Raw genomic sequence first — 23,453 nt, forward strand, 5'->3', positions numbered from 1 at the left:
AAAGGAAAGATGTAAGTTGGTTTGAATTCCCATGCAGTCAGAAAAAGAAGAGTTATCTTAAGAGTTGTCCTAGCTGGATTTGTGCTGCTTTCCCCTTAATTTTTGTCAGTATAAATACACAACCTTATGCTGCCAAGTTGAGACCAGATAAGTAGAAAGAGGGCTCAGGTACAGAGCTTCCCCAGTGCTCTCACAAATTAGCCCCAGTGCTCAGTGTGCGCGTTTCACTGATCTAGAATACAACCCATAGCAGCTCTCTCCCAGAGGTACCCTGGGAGGATGGGAGCAGTGCATCTGGGCTAGTCACGAATTGTCTTCCCTAAGAGCAAAACCTAGCAATTTGTTTGATATTTGCTTGGCGAGATAATGAGAACATTTTGAAAATGTGTATATCTCAGTGGAAAAAGTGTGGTTCATATATATGTATACATAAACCACAGTATTTGCAGTGTCTCTTCCTTTCTCCCATCCTTTTGTTTTGTTTTGTGACCACGGGGCTCTTAAAAACCAGCCAGTGCCTCAGAGATTCATTTTGGGCCCCTTTGGCCTTTCATTTCCCACCTCACCTTCTTCCTGCTGAGACTATAAGCATTTTAGGACAAGGATCATCTCTTTGGTCATGAGTCCACCATGCTAAGTGCAAAGCAGCCTCGATATTGCAGACATAAGGGTACTTCTATAACAGCAAAGGTGTTTCTGCCCTCCTCCTGTCTGAAGCTGAGACAGGAGAAAGGTGGGGTCCCCAAGGTGCCTGCAGACCAGCTCATGCTCACTGGTGTTTGTTAAGTGCTGAACTTCACCCTAAGAAATAAGTAGGCAGATACAAGAATCTGCTTGGCTAGTTAAGATCCAAGATGGGAAGCAAAATGTGTGCTAATGAAACTTCCCCAGAAAGGCTACAATAACTTGGCCAGTTACTGAACTCAGTTAAGAAATATCAGCAAAGGATGATGCCTAGAGAAAAAGTCTCCCTTTGCTCCATCTCCCAGCCCAGCATCATGCAGATCTAACAGAGATGGGAGTGGTTTTTCCCAGTGTTTTCTAGCTTCATTGCAGCACCTGCCCCAGGCACAGGGTACTCAGGCAATTAGGTCCAATTTGTTATCAAGATGCATCAGACTTCCCCGTGGTCTCTTTAGTCTCCTAAGTTCCAGGATGAAAAAACCTCTAAGTGCAATACTAGAACTAAAATGGCTCCAAGGCACTCAGGTTAGGATGTATGTGCTTTAAAAGCATCTGTTAATTCTGTTAAACTCTTTTCAGCAATAAAGCTTACTTCACACACTGTCTGCAATCCCCAGTTTCAGGGCTTTGATACTTTGGTGTATGAAAAGAAGGAAGCCTGGAATATGCAAAAGGGAAGGTAATGTATAATGCTGTGCATACCCTGAGACATTTTGCATTTGATGGTCTTTCCACTCTTCTCCCTGTACAGTGATGTTTATGCAATAGCCTGGGTCCGTGGCTCTCAAAGCAGCTCCATCCACTGCCTGCCCACAAAATATATACTAGGGTTTCTGGGAGGATTTGCTGCTTCTGTGTTGGTCACAGATGTTGTACCAAAGGCACACAGTGTCACTTCTTGCCTGATGGGCTGCTTGTCCATCCCACCTTTGCTTTTCCAGCTGGCTCTGCCCTCTTTGTAGCAGCTGAGAACTTCAGAGCCTGGGAGAGCAGCTAGCCACCAGCTCTCCATCTGAGTGCCACAAACTGGTCTGTAGGGCAATGGGATGTTACTGGTGGTGTGGAGCACATTTGGCGCACAGGGAGATGTGAGGAACTAAAAAAAACCTGTATCTCTGAATGTCCTGGAACGCAGCTCTCTTGGAAAGCTTGTCCTTCCACAAGCACTCATCTCATTGGGTATCACTCTCCAAGGCTCTGTGGGGATTTACCCTACCCTGCTCCAGATATTTTCAATTGTCATGTTGAATTGTTTGTTCCCCCCCAAACAAACAAACCCTCTCAAAATGGCTTATGTCATCTCATAATCTTCCTTTACAATTGTCACAATTCTCTCTGTTCTCCCTCGTAATGCAAAAACTAAAGCAAACAAATAAATCTCATCTTAATTACACACAAGCATGGGAGAAGCACAAAGGACCCATTAACATAAGCAGCAAAAAGCGCTGATCCCAGCAAGTTTTCCCATGGTGTGGGATGTGGAGCATCCGCAGGGCTGCCTTGACAAGTCTCCCTCCCTATCCTCCTCTATTCCCTGCATCCCCTGGCCGTCCCTACCCTTGATTGTTCCTGTCATCCCATTGGGGCCTCAGCTCTCAAGGCCACCCGCAGCTCTCACCCTTTGCTCCTGAGCATCCCTTCCTGCAGGGTGCTCGGGATATAGTTGGCTGGTAGGGAGCTGGATGCCAGTGGAGATGCTTCCAGGTGATAGCTGTGATGGCTAAGTCAGGGCTTTTTGGTTTGAGACTGAATCTCAATTATTTCCAATTAGGAGATTGCAGTGACAGCTGCTCTGAACAGGGCCCTTTTTCACAGCTAGGAAACCTGCCCACACTCTTAGCTGGGTCTGGATACCTGCATTTCCACTGTGGGGCTCTCAGCAGTGGTTTCTAATAACCTCTTTTTCTTTCGCCCCTTGCTAAGCAATTCTTCTCTCTTACACAACACCACTTCTCATGGGGAATTTGGTGATAGAATCCTCATCTCTCCCCTACCAAAATCTGTTCATTTTCTCTTTTCTCTGTGCAGGGTTTCATTTTCCTGCTGTGCTGTCCAGCTTCTCCATTGCTCCTGCCTGCCCTGTGATGTATGGGCCTTTTCAGGCAGCTTTGGCCTGACCCAGCCAGCCAAAATCAGAGGAAAATCTGGTTTTATATTGCCTGGGGAGAATTCATCACAGAAGGTATCATCTCATTTGGGGAAATTAAGAATGAAGGAACTGGAGAACTAGAAATTTATTCTGGTTTAGTTTTAAAAATATATCTATCTACTGCTGTGTTAAGGACCGATATTTTCTGTCCGTTTTTCTTCTCTTGTCTAACCATATCACATATCCCAGAGACAGATTTCGAGTGAAAGGAACAAAGGGCCCACTGCTGCCTTGGAAATGCTGCTGTGGCAGAAGAGTGCATAGGACAAGGAAGAGGAGGCCAGGTCATACGTGAATACATGCTGCTGGGCACAGACCTCTGCTGTACCAGCACGAGGAGGCACACAGCTTAAAGTCTGCTGATGCTAAATCCATTGAAATCAACAAACATTTTGCCAACCATTTTGGCCCATAGTGTTTTTGCATGACCAAGGTTCTTATTGTGCTTTCCAAGAGATCCAAGGAGGAAGATCTTAGCTCAGGGGATTGTTCAGTGGGATGTAGAGTACTGGAATAATGCAGTATTTGGCTAACAGCTTTGTCTGTTTATCTGTGTGGAGCACTTAGATACTCCAATAGATAAGTGCCTTGTAAATACAGATAAATAGATTAGATTAGACCTTGACAGTAGTTCATGCAAAAGGCATTTTTATGTGCAAAAATAGTAATATTGTAGAGAAATAGCTATTATTTGGGACCTTGGGCTAGAGCTTCCATAATTGATATTGTTGAAGGAAAGAGGAAGCTAATGGAGAAGTGCTGCTGTGTCTGCCCTTTTGTCATTGACTAATTCTTCCAGCAACCGAAGCCACATTACCCAGCTCCCATTTAGGCCTCAATGTGAGTGGCTGCATTTTTCAAGAGAGCACAGCGTGATGGGCGCTGAATCCTTTAGAAACTCTCCTTGCCTGTACTGCAATGGCAGGGGCAAGGGAAAGAGAATGCTTTGAAAAATCTGCCCTCTCCGTTACACCTTGTCTTCTTGGAAATACAGGATGTTGCACAGCTTAGCAAGAGAACTGCCTCCAGCCAAGGGTCAGCACCGGGACACAGCCACAGTGGGGATGCCCCAGTGCCTGGGAGGTGCCTCCAGGGATGTAGATTCACCTCTTCCTGTGCTACCTAGCTCTGGTGCGCTGCCAATGAAGGAAGCCCTACACCTTAATTAATCCGCACAAAAATAGAAGGTAGAAAAGCAGGAAAGAAACATCTGAGTGATCTAGGAAAACCTGAAACAAGCAGCAGTTTTGTTTCTCAAACAAATTACCATGTAGTAACAGCACTAGTCCCTCAGCACCACTTGTCCCCATTGCATTAGGTTCTAAACCCAAGCGCTTAAAAGCCAGGAGATTAATAATTAAGAGCTTCATACATCTTTTATTGCTTATATAAAACATATAAAGGGTGAAATCCTGACCCACCTGAAGACAATGCCAAAGTTCTCCTTAACTTTAGATTACTTGGATTTTACCTATTTTTGCCCATCATCTGTTTTGACAACTACAATGAAACGTGTGTTGTAAGACACCTCAATAATCTTAACTCTAACCCAAGAGAGATACTTTTCTATGAGTATTTCTAGAATTCTACCAGTATATCTAGAATTTCTGGAACAGAAAACAAAGCCTTTTGAAAAATTTGGAGCACACATACAAAATTAATGATAATTAGCAAAAGAACATCATCATGAAAATTATTTTTTCTTCTCATAAAAATTTGCACACATTTGCTTATTACAAAAGCAGTATTAGCCCATAGTAGTGGCACTTGGAATTACTCGAACAAACTAATCTTATTTTCCACTTATGAATATTCCTTAAAAGAAAATGTTTGTACATCCAATTCAGTGCAATAAAAATATCACATAAAGATGGAGGAAATAAAGAGAAAACAATTCACAGGCTCAGCAAAGGGCTGTCTGGCTGAAATAAAAGGTGCGCTTTTTTGTACTCAGCTTAAAAATATGTATTTATTATGTGGGCAGTATAGAGTTTCAGGAGTCCTTAATCATTCATTTTCTTGCTTTTAAGTGTGAGGGTTTTGCAAATGATGTGATAAGTAAGTACATTGTTGTCACTTAGCAACCTTAACTCGTTTCTGAAGTGAGTTGTTTGTTTCTATAATAAATGAGACACTCAGATACCATGGTGATGTGCATAGGAGACCTTGTATGCTTAGACAGAGTGCTATCTTGATAAATATTATATTTGTTGGAGGTATAAGACCCTCACAGCAGAGTAGCTCTCTCATCCACAGCACGGAAACATCATCACTGGTGTTTGTGCTGCCTCATGAGGAGCACCTGGAAGCTGTCCTGGAGCAAGGCTCGCTCTCCTTTCTGACAGAAAAGCTGGGATTTGGGCTTAAAATATAGATGAAGGTCACCTCTACAACGTGCAAGGTCCAAACTGGCCAAGCATGGCCTCAGTGAGTTTGCAACCAGCTCCCAGATGTGTTCATCACTGTCACAGGGCACAACTCTACGCTTTGCATCCAGCTCCATGCTCTGAAAGGTCTCCTCCCCTCCAGGCAGTCCTGCTAGAGCTGTGCTGGGCCTTCCCTTGGCCCCTCGTCATGCCAGGCCTTGGGGGCTGTGTCAGGGAAAAGGAGGAGAAAGACAGAATTGTATGGCTGAGATAGAACTGTATCCAGATCCATCTCTCTGGATCACCAGCTTGGGAGTAAACTGAAGCACAAGTGTTAATAAGAGAAGTAAAAGATAACTTGTTTGCGTTCTAATACTGCCTTTACTGTGTAAGGCTACAGCAAATCCCTGGACATAACCAATCCTACTTGAGTTCACCTGATTTTTCCTGTTTTTCTCTTCCCTCACTATCAAATCCTTCCTCTTAGTATTCCCTGATCTTAGAGAAAATATATTTGTGTTGCTGCTAATGCTCCTTGAGTTTAAATTAATCTTTTAAAGAAAGATAAACCGCATGAACTTTCTTTTGTTTTTAGAAATCCCATCCATTATTCATAATCCACTAATCATGTTTGATAAATCAGAATTCATTGTGAAACATACTAACCCTTCATGTTGCTTCAGTTTTTAATCTTGTAGGAAGAGCAATCATTTGTGCAATGCATTTGAAGGGGCTGGGCTGGGCTGTCTTGGGTGTCTCATTGAGTCAGCTTCCCTGTTTTACAACACTTCTTGTGCTGCTGAATCTAAGCTATCATCTAAAAACATAATTAAGTCTTCAGTACTTCAGTAGCAAGAGGAATCTTCGCAGTGGGGATCAAACACCCTCTTCTCAGCAGTGCTGGCTTGAGAATGGCAGAGCAGCTTTGGGCTTTCCCCTCGTTGCAGTGTAACCACACTGAAACCTCAAGGGTGTATTCTTGCAAATCAGCCATGGTAAATATGTTACTTGCGGTCAAAAAAATAACAGAGATGACTGTTCGCAGAGATCCATGGAGTCCATTGTCAGCAGTGCCTTGTTTAACCTGGGTACAACTTGTGGATAAGAGTGAGAAGATGATTTTTGCCCTTCAGTCATTGGCACAGATGTACACACTGGCAAACTGTCAATTTTTGGCAAGACCCAGATAAATGCAAAGTTACCTGAATATCTGATAATTATTATCATTTTTTTTTTTTTTTTTTTCACTGATTCTGATCTTTACTTTAGAGAAGGCGGAGTCCTCACGTCAGCCTGAACCCTCTCATCTGCTTCTCCCACTGCCTTCTACAAGACTGCATCCTTTTCCCTCTGCTGTGCAAGCAGCCTTGGGCAGGACATGGACAGCGCGTAGAACCTTGCGCCTGGACCACATCCTGGGGTGGTGTGAGGAGGCTGGGGCCAGAGCTGCTCTGCTCCACACACAGCCCCTGAGTTTGGGCTCCCGTGCTCCCCCAGAGAAATATAGCTGTTATTTGCTGGAACAGATTCTTAGCCTGCCACACTTAATAATTCAGCGGTGAACTTTAGAGCTGAGCGCAGGTTGAAAAATAGCTTGCTTTAGTAAGTACAAAATCTCCATTTCTGCTGCCTTTGCTTCTCCCTCCATCTCCCAGCCCTGGCCCCGCCGTTCCAACCCTCACCGTTCCTATGCGATGGAGCGGAAAGGAAAGGCGGGCAGGGAAGGAATTCATTTCCCTGCTGTGGAATGTTTATTGTTTCCTGCTCTCTGCTGTCCAAGGTCTCTGTCATTTTACACAGTGTTTTATAACGGAAATGGTTCTTGTTGGCACCGGTGAGTTCATCTGCAGATACAGATTTACATTTCTACCTCCCTGACACAGCTGTAATTGGGGCTACTGGGGGAAGAAACCTGGACAATGACCCAAATAAACCCTCCTGGACCCCTTCAAAGCAGCAGGAACCTCCGAGGGTTTCCCATGATCAACCATTCCTGCAGTAACCAAGGGCAGCGGCGCGGATGGCCCAATGCCTGATTTGACCTATAGGGCTGATGGGACCCTGGAAACATAGAGAGGTTTTATTAGAAAGAATTAGTCATAGTATCAAGGGACTCCGTCATTCCTTGCTTGTTTAACTGTACTCTGAGTGTTTATCACTTCGTCATTAGCAGCTTACATTCCTGCATCTAGCCCTGTTGACAGCTCATCCCTCGGGGGGCAGCGGGGGGGGGCCTTTATTGCATTGAAGACCTCATTCTGGCTCTGGATCACAGAATCACAGAATCATAGACTGGCTCGGTTTGGAAGGGATGTTAAAAATCATCTAGTTCCAGCCCTGCAAGCAGGCTCCCAAAAAACCCCTATGAGGGTTCTGAGCAGCCCGAGCTGCCCCAGCAGTGTAGATCTGCTGCTATGCGATGCTCTCTCTGCAACATCTCTCCAACTTGTGCATTCCCCAACGTGCAGAGTTCTCCCAGTGCTCCCATTACTCCATGCCCCAGGTGATCACTGTGCTGGTGGTAAAACCTGCAGTCACAGAACCGGACTTCTGTGTGTTTTCCTCTGCTCACAATCAGCAGCTGATTTAATTGCATGAGAAAATGTTCTCTTTAATCTCTTAGAATTAGTCATCTCTTCCTCACTCATCTCTCTATATTTTTGGTTAGAGAGACTGAAAATCTTAATATATCAGTGACATTTATAACACATGTTAATATTATAAAACGTCAGCGCTCTATTTGCAGAAATGAATACTGATGTGATGGGAGTGTTTTATTATGTCAATGACTTTTATTATAAATATGATAAAACTGTGTCATCCTTTTTTTTCCTAAATAAAAAATAAAACCGCGTTATCATTTATCTCAAGGTTACTGCTCTGCTACCTTTTTAATATGTTCAATGGCGCTGTTAAAAAAAAATACACCCTGCAATGGATTTTCACATTGTGTGGTCATTTGATGGATGTTATCATTTACCTGCATGTTTATTTAGGATTAGAGTGTGATAATGAGCATAGAAATCAGGCTAACATAGTGACTTCCTACAGACACAAAGCCAGGAGACGAAACCTAGTTTTAAGTGAGTAATTAATTATTAGCAGAGAGTGAAAGGTGGCTTGGTATGATGTCCACATTGCTCTCTCCAGGGTTGCTGGTTGCTGACACTACCATGCCTCAATCCATCCCATCAGCTCTGTGTGAAGATGATGATGACCCCATCCTGTTGGTCCCCTGAAGATCTGGCCCTCAGGTTCATTGCCAGACCCACAAGGATCTAAAGGCTCTGAAAGACATCCGCAGCACCCCATTATTTGGGTCATTACACCATCCCACCAATTAATCCTCATTACCACAGCTAGTATTTACTGTTGTGAATAAGCTCAACTGTTCACAATAGGTAGTTGCACTTCCAACCCCAATAATCAGGTGGCAGATTCATAAAAATCAAGATCTCATTGTAAGGATAATGATATTTTATGGAAAAAAATTAGAGATGAATGGGTGTTTGTATGCATTTCTGCTTTGTCTCTTTGACTGTTTAAATTTCCTTACTAATTTTTTTTTTTCAAATTGCAGACCTGTAATAATCATGTTTACAAGAAATGAAATAATATATGTGAAAAAGAAAGGGAAAATTGATTTGATCCATACCAAATATTGTGACTGCAAGGGCTGGAGTTTTTCAGAATCCCAAGAAACGCCATGGAAATCCCTCCCAAGTCAGAAGCAACTACCATAACAAATTGCCACATTCTTGGTCCCTGACTTAACACACAGCGTGGCAAGGGACCTGCTCCCCTGGGGAGGAAGCAAAGGGAGGACAGAGATTGCAATACTGTTGCTATGGTTCACAGCGTGGAAGTCTTGAGGATTTTTTTTTTTTTTTCACATTTTTCTCCCCCTCACTTCTGTCTACGTGCTAGTGCTACTGCAAAGGGAAGCCCAGCATTGCAGTCCTTGTAAGACATCTGTTTTGGTTATCGACTTGAAGGAGGTCAGAAATGGGCTGTGGATGATGACTGTCACAAAACATCACACAGCAGATAATAAACCCACGGCGAAATTCAATGAGTGGGTGTTTTCCATGGCAAGCGTCTCAGGTCTGCAGAGAAACACCCAGCCTGATTTTGCAAGAGATCACTCTGCTGCTGAGAGCTGGCAGAGCCATTGCACACAGTGGGGAATGTGGGGGCTCTGAGTGGGGTCACAAAGTGGAGCGTGGAGGGGCTGAAGGGAATGAATGGGAGCGAGCAGCCAGAGCTCCTCAGGTGCCAATGAACCACATGGCAGCATGGGGCAGGGAAGCTCCCTTGGCTGCTGCTCAAGTGCAAAATAGCTGCAAGCTGCCTGCGCTTCAGTGCTCTGTAATTTGGTGCTTTGGGACAAGAGAAATAACTTGCTGCTGGTGTCCAATTTGGAGATTTCCCGAAGGTGAAAAGCAGTGCCCATCCCTGGGGCTGCGTCCTGGCCGTGCCATCCCATCCCCATCCCCACCCCCACCCCTATCCCCATCCTCATCCCAGGCAGCAGCAGGACTGCTGAGAGGCTGCTGGGGGGCCATCAGGCTGTCACAGCAGCGTGTTTATGGTGGTTCCCCAAGGGCTCCAGTCTGAAGTAGCAGAATCACACAGCCAGAGGAGGCTTCTGCCTCCCAGAAGTGAGCTACAACAGCACTTGAGCTGGAGACAGAACAGCTCTTTAAAAAGAAAATGCCGCGACTCCTCTTTTAAATGTTCCACCGGGCTCTCAAGGAGCTTTGCAGCCATCCACAAGGCTCTGGATGCTGAAAGAGGCAGAAATGAGCCCTGCTAAGTCACAGCAGTGCCCAGCTGGTCTGTACCAGCAGCAGGAGAGGGCAAGGTGTCCTGTGGCTGCAAGCAGGACACAGTAATCAGCTTCTTTTGGAGTTTTTTTTGCTGTGTCTTGACTTTCTTTACTGTTTTCTTTTCTTTCTTTCCCCGTTCTCCATCCTTAAGGGCAAGAGAGGACACCTCTCTCCCTTCCTGGGATACCAGTGGCTATGGGGGAACTTATAATAAGGAAATCATGGGAGTGATTTACCCCTTGAGGAAATGCCCCATTGGACAAACAGAAATCAGAGCTTAATCAGGAGATTTCCTAATTAACTCTACAGGAATCTCCTTCCATCTACCCTTCTCTCAAACAAGCTGCTCCTGATTTTATTTTGGCGCCAATGAATTGTTCACTATAGACTTTTATAAGGGTTTCATTTGTGGCATTCTATGTATTTCTAATGAGCAAGGTCTGTAGAAACACCCTTCTGTATGGCATCACATTGCACACAGGGATTTAAAGATCCATTGGAAATAAGGCTGTAAAGAAGTCTGTATCAGTGGATTTTTAAGCCCTCAGAGACTGCTGTCACTTGAGCTGCGGAGATATTGCTCCAGATCTGCTGCAGATGCACAGCCATTCCCACCTCCTTGACAAAAAACGGTATTGACTGAAAATGTGAGAGAAAGGAAGAGAATCTATGTTTTTATTTATCTGTATGAACTGATAATTGTAGCTATCCATAGCTAGCTAGCTACCCACCTATCAGTGCACTTCTTTGCTATCGTCCCAGGGACTGCTGCCCTTACAGCCGCTGGGGGAGTGCCACTTGTGCCCTGACCTTGGCTGGGTTTTTCTTGCATTTCTCCTGCAAGTGAGTTTTTATAGCTTCCATCTCCTCTAATCTCATGCTTCAGGAGCTGACCACTGGGAGAAAGCTTGTGTGAGGGAAGAAACTCCCATCTGTGTGTGCTAGGGCTGCAGAACACAGCCTGGATGGTGCTCAGGAGAGCAGAGCTGGTCACCCCGGGGATGCTTTAGTGAGCTCCAGAGGGAAAAGCCTAGTGTGATGGTGCGTGTAATGCCAGCACAGCAGTGGGCCCTGAGGCAGAAGTGTTTCCATGCTGGTGTTTCTGTTGTTTATAGAGAAGTCTGAGATTGAATGGCTGAAAAGGGAAAGCCAGGGTTAGGGGCATGGGCTAAAGGTGAAGCAGTGTCACGTGAGATGTCAATGGAGTCCAGGAGTTGGACTCAATGATCTTTATGAGTCCCTTCCAACTTGGGTTATCCTATGATTCTGTGATAATGGAGAAGAAGCCATTGCAACGAGGGAAAAGAAAGTCAGGGGATTAGATGAGCAATTGGAGCATCCGAGGGGCATGAATGCAAAGGCAAAACTGCCAATTTTGATTGACAAACACAAAGTAGGTAGGGAACGTCTGGGGACTGAGAGGAGTTGAGCTGAGGATCATGAAGAAAGGAATGCTGCACAGAGAGGCTGGAGAGAGGCAGGAGCATCAGCCTGAGGCAGAAGAGGGATGTAGGAGAGGAGCACTGGGATTTGGGATTGATTTATAGAGGAGGAGAGGCTGGGAGAGGTGGACAGCCAGGGGCAAACACTGGCAAGGAGAATTCCCATGCGGAGTGCCACGGGCACCAACTTGGTGATCTCCTTCTTTGAGCTTGTCACTTTGCTCTAATTTCACCTCCGTCCATTCCTTCCCCGTCTACATTTCTGAGTTTCTTAAGAACTCATTATAAACAACAACAAAAAACAAAAGCAACAGACACCTATTTCTGATCTAAGATGAACGTGCAAGCTGCATTTTCTATTTGGGCTGGGAAATGCCTTTCTGAGCTCAGATGGCATGTAATTTGTTTATTCTTCCTCAAGACTCTCACTTACTTCTCTCTCCTCCTGTTTTTCATGATTGCTCCTACGTGGAAGGCAAAGCTAATAATGACCAGGTTGGAGGTGAACGTTCAAACCCACAGTATTGGAGCAGGTTCAGAAGGAAACAAATGGAGGCAGCTCAGGTATAATTTAGGAAATGGCTGGAGACAGATGGGCATTTGGAGCTGAAACAAGAACAGGAGAATCACAAACTTCAGGGTAGCAGGAGGTTGCAAAGAAACTGGCCATGTTGTTTGGGTGCCTGCAGCAGCCCAGTTGGGAGCTGGAGCCCAGGTGGAACCCCTCCTCCTGCTACCAGAGACATGACCTCAGGACAGTGGTGGCAGGAGGTGGCAATTAGTGGTGACAGCTTGACAAGCAGACCTGTGTGCCCTGGTGATGAGGCTTAGCTCCCAAACAGCTCCAAATGAGCCTTTTACAGACTATTAAACCAGCTGTGCAGTGTTTGCTGTTTCACAGGACCAGGAATGGCAAGGTCTGTGCCAGTTTTCAATGCGAGGATGCGCATGTGGGCATGTACATGTATGTGCCAGGACTGGAAGGACTGTGGTTAACTAAAGCATGAGGATATTAAGTGGAGACTGCTGGGGTGCTGAGAGGGCAGTGGAGGCCTGGGGCTGTCTTCTAACATCTGTCACACCACTGGAGGTGCTCAGCTTGTTTCATCCCAGGGCAAGTCAGAAGAAAGGCAAGCATATATATAGTTACAATTTCCAGATGGATGCTGAAGAATATAGACAATAAATAAGATGCTGGAGACTTCTATCCTCTTGTATATATGTATATGCAGTATGTGATTTGAGCCTGCACTGATGTCCAGTGCTTTCACTCAGATTGGAAAACTCACCTGCTGAAGTATAGCTAAAGGACATCGACCTTCAGCACTAGAGCAGATCACTCAGAGATGGAAAATAAATGTCAAATATCTTATTTCACCTGGACAAATTTTACTCACGAAAGGATATATCTGGAGACATCAAAGGCATGGAATCAGAGTTTGATTCCTGGGGGCACTTCACCAGCCTGCAGCCTCTGCCATCCCGTCCATCTATCTGCACCCCAGGGTGAGTTTGGGGAGTCACCCATCACTCAGCCAAGCTGAGTCCTGGTGGAAAAGACTCATTTCTCTGTCTTGTCCTTGCCTTGCCTCTCCTGCCTCGTAGCACCAATATCTGCAGAGCAGCCAGGTCTCCAGCATCTCTTTCTTTTCGGGTTTGCACAGCCTTTTCCCTGGAATCCAGGGGACTTGTTTGTATTAACATAATTGGCAAACACATTGTTCAAATATTAGCAGTGGCAGCAAAACCATTGTGAGGGAGTAGTCAGGGGAAAGCAGTCCCTTCCCTCACAACGGTTAAAACTGGATGCTGCTGCCAGGCCCGCTGGGCGCTGAACGTGGTCCAGAAAAGCCGTCTAGCTCTGGAGCTGGCTGAGCCACTCCAATCTTAGGCATTATTAATTTGACTGGGGATGAAATGACACAGAGAGCCACTTTGTGCACGTGATGAAGCACGGTAGGGTTGTGTAGGGCTGGAGGAAGGTTTAGGTCGGCAGCTTCAAAACCACAGGAAAATGTAATAACAGCTTTGCCACTCCCCTGTTGTTCTGGAAGATAGGAGGAAGGAGGTTTTCCAGATACTTGTTGAACAAGACTTCATGGGAAATGATTATAGCGGTGAGCTAAATTCCACAGCACCTTTGAAATCGATGTACCTGGCATTTTGTGCCAGATACAAATTGGATCAGTGCTTTTATGATGATGACCTTCGCTGATATACTGTTTGTCTAAAAAAAAAAAAAAAAAAAAACGGAAAGAAAAGTGATCATAAAGCTGAGATTATGCTTAAACTTATGGACACGCGAATAATTCAGTTCCTATAGGACAATAAAAAGGATGGAAGGAAGGTCTTTTAAACTCTTTATTGATGAATTTAATGTAGTGGGACAATACCAAATTGCTGACGTGATGGAGGGGCTGGGGCTGCCAGGTCTGATTCGGGCCTGGCCTATGGCTGACGGAAGAGAGAATTTCAGTCATTAAATATTCATTCCCCTGCTGAGACTGTGGAAAAGTGCCAATAGGATCGTGGAGATCTCCAACTTATTCTCATGTAAAATAGAGTGCCCAGGAGGATGCTGAGGAGAGCATCTGTGATACAAAGGATTAATAGGATGGAACTTGCATATCACAGCTCCCTATTCGAAATCCCATGCATCCTTATCAGCTTTGTTTGGTTTTTCAGGTAAATCTTCATTTCTTGGAAACATGAACTAATGGAGAGTCACATTTTTGTGTAAGAAAACATGCCGTGTTTTTCTTCTGCAGATGCAGCTGAAAAAAAAAAATACCTCAGCATAGCCTGAAGATGTAAAAGAGAGGAGACACATAAACAAGAATTCAAAATGTATTATAAAAACCTCATGCATTTTTTCAGCTACTCTCATGCTGTTTGAACACGTAAAGCTGGGCACACTCTGGCTGCAGTCGAAGTATCTCCTACGATAGCTCTGCTGGAGCTGAGACGAGCTACATCAGCAGACAATTGGGCCCATAATTTTTCTTCACGATTGGCAATTTAAAAAATAATCTCTGAAGGCAGTGAGTGTTTGAGCACTGTTAGCTCAGCTCATGCTGCCGCTCTCCCATAGTGCTCCATCCTGACCCAGGCCGTGTGCTGCCTGCAGCCCCAACAATATCATGGCCTGGAGCTGGGGGGCTCATCAGAGCACCCTGACCGTGCTACCTCTCAGCCCTGTCCTCTCACTTTCCCAAATTGCCATAAAACATAAAGGCCATCCGACGTTGCTTCTATTTCAACAGCAATGCCACATCCTCCCTTCTGCTGGAGGGTAACTGAGGCACAGAGGGGATGTCTTTTGGTGAACAAAGTGTAGCAAAAATGCTAAGTCAAGACTTGAAGCAGTGATGGAGCACCTGGTGGGAAGACAGGGCCAACCCAGGGGAGCTCAGGTGCATGCAATGTACCTGAGTGACCAGAGGGGATGGAGCCAGGATCCACCCTTCCCAGACCTCATTTAAGGGTTGGCAGTGGAGGTAAGAGTGTTTTGCTGGAAATCTCTTTGCACCTGAGGCCTTCTGAAGGTAAGCAGCTTCTTTCCTTTGTTTCTGTGCCCACAGCTGTTGCATTTGAGCAAATCCTTACTTGCTGTAGCCTAGGACTTTATTGCTCTGCTGCCATTGCTGAGCTTTCCATCGTGTTGCACGAAGTTAAAAGGGATCTCTAATAGCACTAGAGATTTGAACCTCGAACAGTGTATCCTGCCTATTCAGTAATTTTCTCTCAACACTGATACTATGCTTCAACCAAAAGTCTGTTCTTAAGTGAGAAGAGAGCAAACTCTGTTTTCAGGAATATGTTTCTGTTAAAATGGAAGAACCCTGGAGCTTTTGGCATATTATTGCAAATGCTTTAAAGCTGTTAAAATTAATGGGGAGCTATGAGATAACAAAAATCATTAAAGGAAGCATTTTCTTTCTTTTAACATGTATAAATTCAGAGAGTGATGTACTGGTATTTTTTCTACACCACCATTTTGTTAATGAAATATTTGTTTGTTTACCTTTGCACATACCCAGGGACAGCTTCACAGCAGGGTTTCTGTTATTCCCCAGCAAGCAGAAAGTTTGTGGTTTTAGGGAAGTGCTTCTATGTAACATTTATAGCAGAATACAGATGTGCTTCACAGGCAGAATTTTGCTGCAGTATGATATTTCAATATATCAATGGGATTGATAGGATAGAAAGTTAAATATAAACTCAATTTTGTTGCAAACTAGTTAAGGGATAGTGTGAAAATGCTTGAAATTTTAAGTTAAAATCCTCCAGATATGTCAATTTGTTTCAAGGTAATGCTATTTTGGGGCACATTATTCTCTCCCATGGGCTTCAGAGTAGGGATGTATCTGTCTTCGTCAAGAGAAAACTTGAAGTAACTTCTGCCATGTTGATATTTTTCAGCTGATTTTTTTGGTAGAAACTAAATACTTCCTTGCAAATACTTCGATGGAAAATCCCTACCCATCTCCCACCACTCAATGAGCTGAATGTAATTCCTTAAATGGTCTAAATTCCTTGGAAATCCATGTCTCCATTGACACGTGTGAAGGCTTTTGAGGAGCATTGGATTAGCCTCCCTGAGCATGGAGCCAGCCAAAACCAACACCTGCCACAGCCCCATCTGCCTTGTCCAAATGGCACAGAAGTGTCTGTGCCGGCATTCTGTCTGTCTGTCTTACTGCTGGGTGCATGGCCAAGGAGGCAAAGCTGGGGAGAAGCATTTGGCAGTCCTCACCATGGCTGTGCTGGAGGGACGTGGTGGTTGCCACCAGGTCTTGTAATCACTTTCATCTTTGCCCAAGGGCAGTATGTTCGTGTTTTTTAGTGATTGGGACTTTCTTGGTTGTGTCCATGCATTGCATCTGATTTTTGCAGTTCCCACGGGTGGCTGATCAGGCATAAGTCTCACTTGGGCTGCTCCCCACTTATGTCTGGCTGCCTAAGTAGGTAGTGTGGGTAGTTCTACTCCTGTAGGTGGTGACCTGGAGGGGTGCAGGGAGATGGGAGAGGAGGGCCACCTTCTGAGAAGCATCAGTTCAGGTCCATGCCACATTTGGTCCATCCAGCCTAAAAATGGCATTGATCTCCCCTTCCCAGTCCTCAGACAACTAGTGAGAGCAGTCACACGCATGGCCAGCAGCTTGCCACTTACGTCTTGGTCTGTGACAAGCATTTACTCACAGGAACAGGAGATCTTCAGATGCAGCTGCAGAGACTGAACTGTTAGAGAGGTTTCCAACAAACTCCTTTTATTATCCTTACAACCCTTCTTGTTTGCTTCCATCCAACCATGAATGAAATAGCTGATTGAGCCACAAGAAACTGAGCACATCTCACTTCCTTTTTCTTTTTTCTTCCTGTGGTTGTATTTCATATGGAGTTTTAATGAGCTTTAGGTGTATCTGTGCATGCATGATCCAAGGGTTATAAAACAACGAGATACCAATAGAATAGTATGTGGTGAGAAGATGGTACTAAGGAGAAAAGGAAGCAAGAGATAATACAAAGGGAAAAGGGAATAATAAGAAAAGAAGGATGGGAACAGAAAGGAAAACTAAAGGGAGGAAATGTAAATTCAAAAGAAAAGGAAAAGATCAAAGGAAAAAGGGCAGATGGAGGAGAGAAAAAAGAGAAGATGAATGGGTGGACTGGAGAAAGGCAAAGGAAGGGAAAAGCTGAGTAAGGAAGGATGAAAGAACTCTGGTGTGATGGGTTTTGCAGGTGCATCTCAGCAGGGTGCCTCTGATCGGCTCTCTCAGGGACACAGCATGTTACCTGGGCTAATTTATAAAGGAAATGAAAAGGAAATGGACTTGTTATAATGAACCCCATTAATTCACCTCTTCAGACTTCACTGTTTGAACAGAGAGTATCAAACTACTCAATTGTCATTTGTCTATTCCATGCTTCACTGTTGCCTGTTGGAAATGACTGGTGAGCACATACGCCCCCGAATGGCTGCGCAGCCGCTAATTAGCATATATATTGTTTGTCCTGGTACAAATTTATAGCAAACAGCAATATTTTACACTCCAGTAAAGTTAATAAATGAGGCTTTAGGCTATAAAAATTTCATGTTCTTTTGTGCAAAGGTCAATTATAAATAGTTAAGCACATATTCATCCAAAACTCTGGGCTCCAGCACAGGAAGAATAAAATATATATTGGTCAATCCATGTGCCAGCTGGATCAATGCCTCTCGTGCAGCCTCTGAGACGCCTCTCTCCAAATGGCCATTCAGCTGTAGAATGCTTTTGGCCATGAGATGATGGAGGTCATGTCGTAGCTTAGAGGAGGAAGATGCTCTGGAATGCTGGAGCTGTGCTAGGAGCACCCTGAGCCAGGCTAGGGGAGAATTTAATGATTAAAGTTGTCTTCTATGAGAGGAAGTTCTGGTGTTAGGAAGTCGGATGCTTACACACAACAGTGCCTCAGATGATACTAAGCACAAAAAAACAGGGAGGAGCTCAAACTAAGGAATGTGAAAAACCCTTCCAGACAGGAGGAAAACCTGGGTTTAAAATGATCTTTTATTTGCATTATGGGAACATGTAGGAACCACAAGGAGCTCATCATTATAAATATTCAGAAGAGAAGTGGCGTGTATTTTAAAGGGCATCATCTGCATATGGGTGATGAAAAGAGAGGTTCTGCAGTTATGTGAATTGTTACTAATATTATTCCTTTATATTACAATTTCAACATCAAGACTGCGTATGTGAACACAGATTAAGACAGACATCTCCTCAGGACTGAGAACTTATAAGGCAAGGAATCGATGATGTGTGGATATATCTTCTATTGCAGGTGGAGAGGAAACACACTGGTATTTCCTGCATCAGTCTTCATGAGGTTGGAGGTATTAAATCGTAGAATTTTTTTTGAGGGATCATGCCAATACTGGTCTGTGACAATGTGACGAGGAAATTCAATCAGAGGACACTGGAGATGATAGGACAGAATAAAGTGAGGGTAGAATGCAAGAGTTCGGCTGCTGGAAAGAGAGACCATGAACAGCAGCATCTGAAGACTTGACACTGCAGGTTAGGAATGAAGAAGGCTGTAGCACAGATCACAGAGGAAGCAGTGTTAAACAAACTGTCATCTAGCATTTGTCATCAGTGTTAACCTGGTAACCAGGCAACTGAGAGAGATGTAAGAAGCTCACTGCATCATCCAGAGTGAAGGGATGCGTTTGGAGGGGATGAGAAAGAGCTTAAGAGCTCTGTGATTCATGGGATCAGCAACTCATCATCGGGGTAGTCGGGCTGGCAACTGAGGACACACACATACACACAGACTTTATAGGGTATATCAAGGGTGAAGCAGGAAAGGATGGAAATGAAGAGGAAAAAATCAGCACCAATGGGAGCTGTAACAAAGATCTGACACCTCAATTATTGCTATCACCAGGTACCTCTGAGCAATTCCTGTAGCTGTACCAAAAGCAGTATTTGCTTTGGTTTAATGCCCTCCCTCTCAAGGGCTGTGCATCCCATGTATCTCTGTGAAGATTTATTTTCATCTACAAGGTGTGTTCATGCCAAGACATCACTCCTCCTCTGCCCAGAGACCGCATCAGCTTTCACAGAGGGAAGGAGAGCCACAGGATGGCAGGGAACTTCCAAACAGCAGTGGGTGGAGATGGAGAAATAAAGCTGTTGAGAACAGTTGACAACCAGAAACTGGCTTGTTTCTATAGAGAGGACACCTCCTGGATGGACTGGTTTCATACAGAGAATGGTTTGAAGGTCTTGTACAAGAAACTGTAAACTACTTAGCAGGGAACAGGAAACTTTGTAGAGGAGAGATGAAATAGAGAATGCTTGGCACATGGAGAGATGTGAAGGAGGAGACGCACATAGCCTATGAATTCATCCCTCTGCTTTTTTTCTGCTAGCCATTATGGGAGCTCTGCTGCAGCAGGCAATCCAGTAGAGAGTGGTAATGAGATGGGAAAGGAGAAGCAGCCACCCAAGGTCAGCAGAAGCCTTTGGTTGCCAGCACCAGGGTGGCTCAGCAGAGGTCAGCACAAATGGGCAGAGATGTCTTTTCTGCAAAAGGCTGGTTTGCATCTGAAACAGGTGGGCCCGAGTCATCAGGGGAGATCCAAGGATGCACCTGGCACCCAGTGAGGCAAGGGATGCTGATGTCTGCACTTGGACAGAAGGAGACAAAGCTCAGCAAAGAAGACAATGCAGCTGTGACTGTCATGTTGGCTTTGCTTCCTTTACAGTGCCTGTTAATTACACAAGGTTTGTTTTGGGAACAACTGGCAAAGCCCTTCCTTCTGTCCTGCTGCTGCATGCTCTGGTTTGGCCATGTTCTCCTCCAGACCTCAGTCCCAGGACTGGGAGGAATTTATTAACTGACTTTTTTTTTTTTTGCCTCAGAGGGGATCCCCAAATCAGACCCAGAAGGTCAGAGGCACTGGATGCCCCTCAGCTGGTCCTGACCTTTCTATTTTTCCCTCTTTGTGCATCCAGTCACCAGTTCTCATTCTGCTTCTAGTTGCGTAACTCCCCCGCTTTAAACTGAGCTGTGAAACCACTTCATCTCAATCCATACAGGGAAAGAGGGGAAAAAAAATCATTTCAGGTATGGCTGCTAGAAACCTAGGTCCTCCATACTGTATATAGCTTAGAATTTGCCTTTTAAAGGTTTGAATTACTAGTGCCAGAGGGAAAGCAATTCAGAAGTTTAAGGCACAGACCTTTTGTTGCTCCCTCTAACTCAAGAGAGGTTCTATTTGTTAGACAGCAGTGTGCTAGTTACAGGCTCACTCAGAAAATGTCTACACAGCTGTTTTCAGACTCCTGGGATTTTAAAACATTTAAATAAAGTTTGCTGAAGGCTTTGAGTACAGCCTGGATCTTGCTGCATGAGAGCAAATGCTGCATTCCCCCACCTGTGAACAGAATCCAGTCTGGAGGTGCTGTGCTTGAGCAAAATGGACAAACCTTGTAGCAGAACATCTCCTTCACGTGGAAGCTAGCAGAAGTCCTGCCAGTCTGCAATCCAAGCAAAATGAGCAGAAATCTGATTGGAGAAATCCAGGAAAAATGAATGAAGTTACATCTTGTATTACAAAGAGCTCTGGATGAGGGTGAACACTGATGGAGAGGAAAGCCAGGGGTGTATCCTTTAGTGAGGCAGAGCCATGTGAGTGGTTCCTGCTGTTAAAGGATGTGTCTTTAGACATGCTGTTGGTGCTGGGGGTGGAAGCCCTCACCTGCTCATAATGCTGAGTACTGGGCACAGAGAGGCAGCAGGTGTGGCACCCAGGTCCTACACCCCACCAGTGCAACCCTGCTCTACTGCTGCTGTTTCCCCCTCAGAATTGGGGCTGTTGGCCCACAGAGGGGCTGGAAGGAGCTGGAGGGGTGTGAGAGGGATGTCCTGTGGCTCACAGCAACTCCTGTAGCTCTGACATGGCATCTGACCAGTTGGTAGACGTAGGTTGGCTGACCATTCCCTCACCTGGCTATATTAACCCCTCAGGAGTTCAAAATCTCATATAGATTCAGAAATTTGGAAGCTCAGTCTGGGCTCATCAAAGCTTTCAATGTTATTATCTCTGCTACTCAGAGGCAGATACCAAACACCCTCAGGAACTCACCTTTAATAAACAGTGGTGGGCTGAGGGGGTGGGGAGTACTCAGCATAGCCCCTGTTATTATATTTTCCCCCTGTTCTGTGCAGCTCTCATTCAAACACCAGAGCCATAGGGGGCTGCTGGTGGTGACGAGGATCTTATTACAGTTCATTTCTCCTCCAAATTAAAATCAGTGCATTAAGTTCACCTTGCTGCACTGACTTGAGTCCTTTTGCTGGAGCAGAGGATGGCCAGTGGTCCTCAGCAGTGACAAATATGGGAGGTGGGCACTGGAGACTCGCTGCCTGAGAAGATGAAGGAGGAAACGTGCTAGTCCTGAGGCAGCTGGCAATAGGTGCAGCCAACACAGCTCGGATGGAGCCCTGAAGCATTGGTCAAACCCCCTCTGTAGTGACAGCAGCCCCCTGCCAGCTGGGTGTGCTCTTCTGCTGGGCCCCCACTGTGCTGTCTGAGCAGCAATAAGGGTGTCCAAGTGTCTGCCCAGCCACATGGATGACAGCAGCAGCTGAAGGCAGTTTCCTTGCTGCAGCAGGATCTGGCCTCTCCAGGCAATGAGATGAGATCGTGGGAGGAAGCCAGGCGGCAAAACCCTGATCTGAGTCATCTGAGTGACTTGCAAAATTCATTTGACTAAGCAGCTGAAGGGGCTTGGATGGCTGTTTTGTGGCTGTGGTTTCTTTCCTTTTTTTTTTTTTTTCTTTTTTTCTTTTTCCTCCCAATTCTGTAACGAAGATTTCCCATGTTTCACTAGCCCAGCCTTTCAAATTTCACGTGCACTTATGCACACACGCACACACAGATTGATGTTTTCTACTTCTTCACCCTTTCTCCCTCCACTCTCAATACTCAAGTATGTTTGTCTTGCCCATGTCCTTGTGCACCCCAATGTGCTTATTCCCATGTCCTTGTCTCTAGCAGTGGCTGAGGAACACAGCTCCAGCCTCTTCAGGGGAACAAGACAGTAGTGGGGCTCTTCTTCACTGCTGTTCAGAAATCTGAATTACAAATGCTTCCCTTTGAAATCTCCTTTCACCTGTGAGTAGAGCCATGGGCTCCAGGGTTTATTTTATATTTTACTATTTTATTCACATTCTTTCTTTCTTGTCTTCAAAAGGTGCTTCTCACAATGCAGGGGGAGGATCTATTGCTTAGTTTAAGATGGAAGAAAGTAAATGTGGAACAATAGTTGACAAAATAAGCCTATAAGGGAAAATCTTCCTGCAGTTTTGTGATTTATTGCAAGTTATTATGTACACCCCCTGCTCTGACATTATTTCATAATCCGATACATTGCCACCACTGCCACTCAGTACAAAAATGATGGACACCTTAAGGAGGGTTCTCCATAAGGTCTAAGCAGTTGGTGACCCTGATGACTTGTATGGCTGCCCTTGTCCCCTGCCCATATCTGCACACTGCAGCATCTGTTTACTTGGCCAAGAGCAAGAGATCTCAGCTGAGGGGGAACTCAAGTCTGTGAAGCTATTTATTGTCATCTCTACACAACCTCCTACATCAATTTAATTTCATGTTTTTATTGATCCATTTCGCGCTTCTGAAGTCAATTTTCAAAGCCAGTTAGGGGCAGGTGTGCTTCTGCGTCCTTGCTAAATGTCCGTGCCCCATGGCGCTCCCAGAGAACACAACTGAGCAGCATCACCTTAGGTGCAAGGCTCCAGCTGCCAGCATCAGCTGCTGCACATCTCCTCCCCACAGCCTAGAGAGGAGCAAGAAGGACTGGGGCAGATCCAAGATAAAGGAAGGAAAATAAGAGAGTAGTGAGAAAATGTGATCTGTCTTGATGAATCAGGATGAAAAAAAAAGTAAGGAAGAAGAGTAGGGGGAGTAAGGATGGAGATAACATAAAGAGGGAGTGATAGAGATGGAAGTGCAAAGATTTGTGGAAAGAAAAGAGAGAGCTGAGAAGAGAGCTCAAAGCCACCTGAAGCATGGCAGACGCAACAAATCCTTCCTGCTTTGCTTGGAATTGTTGGCACCCTCTGTACCTGCTGAAACACGCTCCTCTCCCTACCTCCTTCAAGCTCCCTGCTATCAGAAGCCTCCTTGGATTCCCAATTTAACTCCTCCAGGGAGAGTGTGCCAGGAAGAAGGACCATAAGCTTGCTAAATGAATCTCTTAATCACTGTCATCTTAGTCCCAAGAAAAAAGGAGGCAAAACGGTGGTATGCTTTTTGCGGACAAATAGAAGTCCAGAAGTGAACTCTCCCTTGATCTGATCACATCTCTCCTGAGAAATCTCTCTTGTCGAGATGATCAGAATTTTGTTTTTTTATAGAGGATTTTTCCTGTGATATTTTTTCATATTCAGCAAAGTGAAAATGGTA

The 23,453-nt window shown here is 45.0% G+C and overlaps 1 long non-coding RNA gene across 1 annotated transcript; it reads left to right on the forward strand.

Moving 5' to 3' along the window:
* LOC110406978 lies at window positions 14,956–22,457 on the forward strand. The gene is made up of 2 exons (XR_002443671.1): window positions 14,956–15,015; window positions 18,299–22,457. It is a non-coding gene; the product is annotated as an uncharacterized LOC110406978 (long non-coding RNA).

The sequence above is a fragment of the Numida meleagris genome, chromosome 16 (genome assembly GCF_002078875.1).
Source record: "Numida meleagris isolate 19003 breed g44 Domestic line chromosome 16, NumMel1.0, whole genome shotgun sequence".
Taxonomy (NCBI): domain Eukaryota; kingdom Metazoa; phylum Chordata; class Aves; order Galliformes; family Numididae; genus Numida; species Numida meleagris.